This window comes from Squalius cephalus (assembly GCF_949319135.1).
Source record: "Squalius cephalus genome assembly, chromosome: 11".
NCBI classification, from domain to species: Eukaryota; Metazoa; Chordata; class Actinopteri; order Cypriniformes; family Leuciscidae; genus Squalius; species Squalius cephalus.
This window is the reverse complement of record NC_137132.1, coordinates 32215378-32223950: the sequence shown is the minus strand read 5'-3', so window position 1 is coordinate 32223950 and position 8573 is coordinate 32215378. Positions and strand designations below refer to the sequence as shown.

The window sequence follows — 8573 nt, the reverse complement described above, 5'->3', positions numbered from 1 at the left end:
CGGCAGACGTGCCGAACAGCTCGGGCGGGGCCGGCAGGGCGAGCAGCTCAGGCGGGGCCGGCAGAGCAGGACAACTGGGCGGGGCCGGCAGAGCAGGACGCCTGGGCGGCGCGGGCGGAGCAGGATGCCTGGGCGGCACGGGCAGAGCAGGACGCCTGGGCGGCGCGTCAGGGATGGCAGTCACCTCCAGGATGGTCTCTGGGTTAGGAGCCACCGGACAAGTCGTTGTGGAGGGGTTTCTCCTCCTCCTCCGTCTCGGACCACCGGACTCGAGGCCACCGGAACTGGGACTACCGGAACAGGGACCACTGGACTCGGGACCACCGGAACAGGGTCCACCGGGACAGTCACGGAGGGAGTCTTCCTTTGTTGTGGCAAATTCAAAGTTCTTTTTGGTTCAGGTCTCAAAGAAGTTTCTCAGAGTCGAGGCTCCAGGTCAGAAGAATTGACTTTATTGACAAGCAACAAAGTGAGAAGCCGGCTGGCCATCCGGACATCTAAAGTTACATTGGCCAGTGTTCATGTCTTATACTTTTTTCTTATCGCTAGGTGCCCAATGGGCACCCTCATATCTATCTCTTCTTCTCTGTCACGCCTGGTGACCTTGACACAGTTAGACATGTCTTCTCTATTGGTCAAACCTCACATAATGGTGCTTTGTTTCATACAGTATTTTGACACTGCATTTCTTATGCATACTGGGTACTTTTCCATTCTCTCATCCTTTTCAGACCTATTTTTTCATGCTTGTCATTTTCATTGCATCATACTTAGACATGAATCAAGGGAAAATTCTCCAACACCTTCTCCTACTCCGTTTCGGGACCACCGGAACTGGGACCACCGGAACTGGGACCACCGGAACTGGGACCACCGGCACTGGGACCACCGGCACTGGGACCAGCGGTGAAGGCTCTGCGCTGGACGGGACCACATGCACCTGGCTGAAGAGCGATTGGACTCTGGAATGACGTTGGGATTCCTGACGACCATGTCCCCCTCTACGACCTCCCCGAGTCCCAGAGAATCTGGCTAAGCGGGTTCCCTCAAAGCGTTGCGGGTGAATAGGAGCTTTAGAAGAGTTGCCAGTCGCAGTCCTGGGCTTACCTCCTCTCAGCTGACCGCCGTCTGCCATGGTCTCCTCAGTCCTTTGAGCGCACCTAGCGAAGTAGTCAAACAAGGAAATTGAAGATCCTTTATCCTTTCCCGAAGAAAAAAATCTCGCTCTGCTGTATCCACATATTTAGGCTGGTTCGTTCTGTCACGAAATAGTTGAACGTGAGACGAGGATTCAAATGCAGAGGAAATGTATTAGTCACTGGCAGACAAGGTACAAAACTCAAAAACTCAGATAGCAAGCAGGAAGGAAACACCAGGAACAGGTAACTTGGACAAACAAACCAGCACAGGACTACAAACACAGGGAGGCTAAATAGGGGAACAAACAAAGGAGGGTAACGAGAAAGACAGGTGGGACAAATTAACCAATAATCAGATAACAAGATGGGAGGGGCTAGACAATAGACAGGAGAGCACATGGCACAAGGAAATAACATGACAGCCATGTGCTCACAACAGACCAGGGGCCATATTCACAAAGCATTTTATCTTACCACTAGGAGTACTCCTAAATCGCACTAAAATAATTTAGCTAGGAGTTTTCTCTTAAAGGGTACATAACATGCACAGTTTCACCTAATCTCATGTTAATCTTGAGTACCTATAGAGTAGTAGTGCATCCTTAATATCTCAAAAAAAGTGTTTAGTTTTATTAAATTTATTTATATCCTGGAGGCGGAGCTATAGAGTCAAGCGGTAGCTTTCCAGCAAAAGACAGAAATCTGATCCAGTTGTACTTACATGAATGGGGTCTTTTATCACTGGGACCACTCCACGTTTTAATAGCAAACGATTTGCAAATCCAGCGTCGACCTGGGCCTTGTTAAAACATTCGTCACTGAAATGGCCAGAACACACAACCGCACTTCCTACACTCCGTTGCTGCCCCGGAAAAACAAACGGCATCCACTGTTCCTGTAACACTGGGTTCTTTGGAAAACTGAACACGGTAAGCTTTCACTCACATCCAAAAACACACTTTTTTGGAGACATTCTTGAACAAATCCTAGGCAGCGCTGCCGATGATTTCCTGTTGAAGCGCGTTGATGTGCGCGGTCTCGCTCTCCTCTAGTCGACGTGCTCGCGGGCGCGCTTTTCCGAGAGAAATGCTCATATAAGGAGTTCCATTCTGGTCTACGTCATTAGATCCACGGTCGAAAAAAAACCAGCCGAAACTTCTACCAACCCGGAAGTAAGATTTTCGGCACAGAAATTCTCCGTTATTCGTCCAAAATATTTTTTAAAAACTTTGCCCATGTTTAACACGAGAATCCATCTCTTTAACACTGTAAACAACTCTGAATACATGAAACACCATGGTACCCCCCCTTTAAAAGTTATTCACAACGCCTTTCAGACCTAACAGTGATGGTGTATGACAGGTATGTGACAATATGTAGAACACTTGAGTATCATTCATTAATGACCAATCAGAGGGTTCTTGAATGTATCCTTTTCTGCTAGCTTTCTCCATTTTTTTTGCATGTGTGTTGGAATTGTATTAACATCAAGACTGATATTAAGTGGCTCTAGCATTGAAAAGCTATATTGTGAAAATTGGTCAGTTGTTAAACTTTCCTGTTTTTCTACAACAGTAAAAAATGTGATGAATGTAATCATTTTTATATATTTTGGACATGCGATATTAATATTTTGCTCATACATTTATTTGATTGGAAAATGCAGAAAGTCAAGAGAGTGCAGGCACAAATTCATGCAAACATGTGAACCACATCTTCTTGCATTGCTCAATGTGACTGTTGCTTTGCTGTTTGATGTGCTGTACACTCATTATGGTTCAAAGAGTTTGCCACAAGATTTGCGTAATTTCATGGCCCTGGAATTCTTACTCATACCACCCATTTTAAACCCCCTCATTTATGGACTAAATTTGTCAAGACTATGGAAGGTAGTCATGAGACTGCTTTTCAAAAAAGAAGTGGAAATATCTGATTATATCTGATTAATATTACTTGGTCACAAACAAAGATTTTTTTTATCCTAGACATTCTAACACTATGGAAATTGTTTTATTGAAATGGACAACACAACAATTGTGATAACTAGGTTTTTCTTTTCAGCGAGATCACACTATATATACAGTGTCGGTCTCGGTGGGCGTTCCTGAGTGTTTCACTCATTCCGCTTGTGCGTTTCTGGGTGCAGTCGTTCCCTGGCGCCAGCAGACGGCCACAATAGTTGTCTCTCATGTTTGGGCATTCAGCATGCTGAGGCAGCTTTTGTGACTAGTTCATGTTCCCACTGCAGCAATATGACTATGGCCGTGTTGAGATCTAGACTCGCTTACCTCACGGGAGGTGCAGTCCCCTCGCTTATGCTCTGATCTAGCGTCTATTCTGCACCACAGAATAGGCCTACTTCGGCACTTAGCCAGGGTGATCTGAGGATTACCGTGAGGGCTTCCCCACCGAGACAATCTCCGTGGGCCCCTCACGCCTCATAAACGTGGCCGCCGCTGGAGCTTCCAAAAGAACGTGCTGGTCCTTCTCATGAACGACCAGTCGTGTCTTTTGGTGCTCCTCCTGACGACTAGATGTCTGTCACAGCATCGGAGGGGGAGCTTTGCTCCTCTGGAGATGAAGATTCGGCTGCATTGCCCCCTTCGTGGAGTGTAGCGTTGGCTGAGTCCGATCCAGAGTGGGCAGCTATGCTTTCTTGGGCCGTCGAGAAGGTGGAACCCTCCACCACGTCCCGAACCTTCTCGGTTGGATGATTGGTTTCTCGGGGCGGGCTGTGCTGGTTCCTTTCTTCCCGGAGGTGCACTAGGAGCTCACCAAGTCGCGGTCGGCACCGTATAGGCAAGGCAAGTTTATTTATATAGCACATTTCATACACAATGGCAATTCAAAGTGCTTTACATAGAAGAAATTAAAATAATAAAAAAAGAAATAAGAATAATTAAAACAGTTTATAAAATAAAATAAAATTCAGTACAGTACAAACAGTCGGACGAACAGTGGCACAGTGCTCATTCAGTAAATGCATAGCTAAACAGATGTGTTTTGAGTCTGGATTTGAAATTGACTACTGTACGAGCACATCTGATCTCTTCTGGAAGCTGGTTCCAGCTGCGGCTGGCATAATAGCTAAAAGCTGACTCACCATGCTTAGAGTGAACCCTTGGTATTTCTAGCTGATGTGATCCTAATGATCTGAGTGATCTGTTGGGTTTATATTCATTGAGCATATCTGCAATGTATTGAGGTCCTAGGCCATTGAATGATTTATATACAAGTAATAATACTTTAAAATCAATCCTAAATCTAACTGGGAGCCAGTGTAAAGACCTGCGGACTGGTGTGATATGTTCATATTTCCTGGTTCTGCTCAGAATCCTGGCAGCAGCGTTCTGTATGAGCTGCAACTGTCATATGGTCTTTTTGGAAAGGCCAGTGAGGAGTCCATTACAATAATCCACCCTGCTGGTGATGAAAGCATGCACAAGTTTCTCTAAGTCTTGTCTGGAAACAAAGCTTCTAATTCTTGCAATATTTTTCAGATGATAATATGCTGATTTAGTTATTGCTTTGACATGACTACTGAAACTAAGGTCTGACTCTAGTGTCACACCAAGATTCCTGACTTGATTTTTAGTTGTTTGACCCCTAGAGTGAAGGTATGCGTTCACCTTGAGAACTTCATCTTTGTTTCATCTTTGTTTCCAAACGCAATGAGTTTTGTCTTTGTTTAACTGAAGAAAGTTTTGGCACATCCAACTGTTGACTTCATCAATGCATTGGCACAGGGAGTCAATGGGGCTGCAATAGTTAGGCGATAGGGCTAAGTAGATCTGTGTGTATAGGATATGGTCAGTCGAGAGAGCAGTGTGAATACAGGGACATGGTGCTCAGCCACCTCAGCCCCCTAGGGCTTCGGGTCAATTGGGAAAAGAGCAAACTCACCCCCGGGCAGAGGATCTCTTTTCTCGGTATGGAGTTGGACTCGATCAACATGACAGCACGCCTCACCGAGGCCCGTGTCAAGTCAGTGTTGAACTGCGTGAGCTCTCTCAGACGCAGAACAGCGGCACCACTGAAACTGTTTCAGAGGCTCCTGGGGCATTTGGCATCTGCAGCCGAGGTACGCCACTCGGATTGCTTCATATGAGGCTGCTCTAACACTGGCTCCACAATCGAGTCTGTTTGGCTGTCGCCAAACTCTCAGCTTGTGGTCGGACCCTTCGTTCCTGCGGGCAGGTGTTCCCCTATAACAAGCGTCCAGGCATTCTGTGGTCACCACAGATGCCTCTGCCACTGGCTGGGGGGCCACGTACAATGAGCATGCAGCTTCAGGTCTCTGGACGGGGCCTCAACTGCATTGTCACATAAACTGCCTTGAGTTGTTAGCAGTACATCTGCATGACAGCCCCTCCCTGGCCCCTCTGAGAGAGAACCTCCTCTCTCAGAGACGGGGCACCCTATGGCACCCGCGTCCAGACCTCTGGAAACTCCATGTCTGGTCCCTGGCCAGGACGCGGAGGTTCTAGGTGACCTACCCCAAGCGGTAGCTGACACCATCACTTCCGCTAGAGTCCCCTCTACGAGGCGCCTCTATGCATTGAATTGGAACATGTTGGAACATGTTCGTTGGCTGGTGTTCTTCTCACGAGGAGAACCCCCGAACTTGCTCGATCAAAGCCGTGCTTTCCTTCCTGCAAGAAGGGTTGGAGAGAAGACGGTCTCCCTCCACCTTCAAAGTGTATGTTGCCACGATTGCTGCACATCACAATGCAGTTGAAGGCAAGTCGTTGGGAAAGCACGACCTGATCGCCAGGTTCCTGAGGGGGGCAAGGAGACTAAATCCGCCTTGCCTGCTCTCTATACCCTCTTGGGATTTGTCTCTGGTCCTTTTGGCACTTCAGAGACCACCCTTTGAGCCCTTGCAATCAGGTAAGTTAAAAATCCTGTCCTGTAAGACAGTTCTCCAGGTTGCATTGTCCTCCATCAAGAGGGTAGGGGACCTGTATGCATTTCTGGTCGACGAATCGTGCCAAGAATTCGGCCCGGATAACTCTCACATGATCCTGAGTCCCCGGCCCGGGTACATGCCCAAGGTTCCAACCACTCCCTTCCTGGACCAGGTAGTGAACCTGCAAGCGCTGCCTTCAGAAGAGGCAGACCCAGCCCTGGCTTTTCTCTGTCCCGTTCGCGCTCTTCATCTGTACGGACAGAACGCAAAGCCTCAGGACCTCAATTCAGCTCTTGGTCTATTACGGAGGCCAGTAGAAGGGAAAGGCTGTCTCCAAGCAGAAGATGGCTCACTGGATAGTGCCCTGCCCTGCCCGCACGGGTTGAAAGCCCACTCCACTTGGGGAGTCTCTTCTCCTTGGGCGCTGACACACAGCACCTCGCTGACAGACATCTGTAGAGCTGCGGGCTGGGCGACACCTAACATGTTCGCTAGATTTTATAGCCTACGTGTTGTAAGATTAATAAGGGAATTAAGATCAATATAACTCAAAGGGGATTGAATTACAGTGAACCGAATTAATATGCAAATTATTCAGAATTAATATTTAACACTTTATCAACTATTCGTCCACCGATAAGTTGAGGTTAGGGTGTTTTATCAATTCTGGACAGAATATCATCCCGTGGCCTACGGTAATAATATCATAAAATTATGATAACTGATTATGAGCAAGGTAACAAAATCTACAGTTTAAGGCAGTAACTTGTAAGCACACAGCACAAGACGCTTGTATGTAAAATCAACCAAGACTTTATTGAACTACTCTAATACACATAATACAAAAACTCTAATTTTAGTGTCTTTGTTTATCCCGAGGTTTTCCCGCAGCCTGCTGGATCCAGGCCGTATCCAGATCTGATGAAGGACCTTCGCCTGAACCCGATGACAACGCAGTGCTGAAGTGCCAACTAGTCTCTCCCTATGGAGAATCCCTTTACCACTCTACAGATAAAGCGTTGTCAGGAAACTCAATTCGCGTATCTACTCCGAATTGATAAAATAAAATAAAATTCTGTATCAAAAATTATAAGGAAACACCAGTACTTTGTTTAGGCTTGGTTTGTAGGGAATTACAAACCTGCGTACATATATTCAAACGCACATAACTATGGAACCAATTCTTGGTGCGCATGTGAACGCCATCGGCGTTTCTCACAGGTTCGCGTTTAAAGTCTGTGTAGAGAGAATTGTGTCGTCTTAGTGGCCCCTAATTTAATAACAAATGATTGTTGCGATGGAAGCGAATCAATCATAACTAACCTTAGCTGGAAAATAACTTTACTAAAGAACCGCTATAAAGCCAAAACAATCTCTGTTACCATAAATTATACGTTTATCTCTGTAAAGCTGCTTTGAAACAATCTACATTGTTAAAAGCGCTATATAAATGAAGATGACTTGACTTGACTTGACTTGACACACAAACTAAACTAACGAAAAACACACAAACATTTATTCAAACAGTGACAGAGAAAAGTGATGTTATTAACGGAGGGTGAATGGAGTCCCAGTGTCTAGCGTTAGACGCTATTTCTTGACCGCAACCTGAGAGAATCAATCTACTAGCACTTTAATCTTAGTTTGTTTTCTTAATAAGATTTGCACCAGTTCAGCCAGAATTAGGAGATATTGTGTACTTGCGTTTGGATGCTCCTGTGAGCGCGTGCGTTCCCTTCTGTGACGAAGTTGCTGGAGAGGGAATCTCTTCGGCGCTGATTGGCTGGCAGTCGGTCGATGATGCGTTCTGAGGGACAACACTCGATGGTGAGTAGTTGGTTGGCTTTGCCGGGTGGCGCTTCATTCGCGGGATTTCCTGGATTGCGGGTTGCTATGCAACGGAGTTTCCTCTGAGTCTGGAGCGACTCTGAGAGGGTTTTCTTTGACGAAGTTCAACGAAGGATCTTACGGAAGAGTTGATGAGTTTTGAGTGAGCTCTTGGTGGTTTGAAGAGTATGTAAGCATACATGCTGGACGATGGAAAGGTCAGCACAAACATAGACGAGAGCAAAAGTCACTGCAAAAGCAAGGCAAAAAGCAACGCATAGCTGCTTGTCATTGGGTTATAAGCGTTGTAACATAAACGACTCTGGGTAAATGCGAATTAGCTCAAGGATATAGGGAATTTTGGAAATATTAATAATCATAACTCATGGTCATAATAATTCAGAAATCGCATGTACATTTACTTTATCAATTATCGAGATTACCTTGTTCTGTAACTGGTCTGGTCATCAGTCATTCGTCCAGCGAATAAATGTAAGATTATCACAGTTAAGAAGGGGTATCTATTTACAAACTCCAAGAAAGTTTATCTTCTGGCCACGAACATCAAACTTTCTGAGTTTATCAATTAAAACTACTCAATGTAGTCTATAATATCGAGCTTGTAGCTTAATTATATCTTTTGTTTCATTGACTTTATAAAAGCGGGCTTTCAAACACAGAGACAGTGAAAAGTATAA

The 8573-nt window shown here is 45.8% G+C and overlaps 1 pseudogene across 1 annotated transcript; it reads left to right on the top strand.

Annotated features, from left to right (window-relative positions):
• Window positions 1-2487: 2487 nt before the first annotated feature.
• LOC307167242 (olfactory receptor 56A1-like) lies at window positions 2488-3082 on the top strand (annotated as a pseudogene). Its single transcript has one exon. The product of its transcript is annotated as an olfactory receptor 56A1-like (transcript).
• Window positions 3083-8573: the final 5491 nt, after the last annotated feature.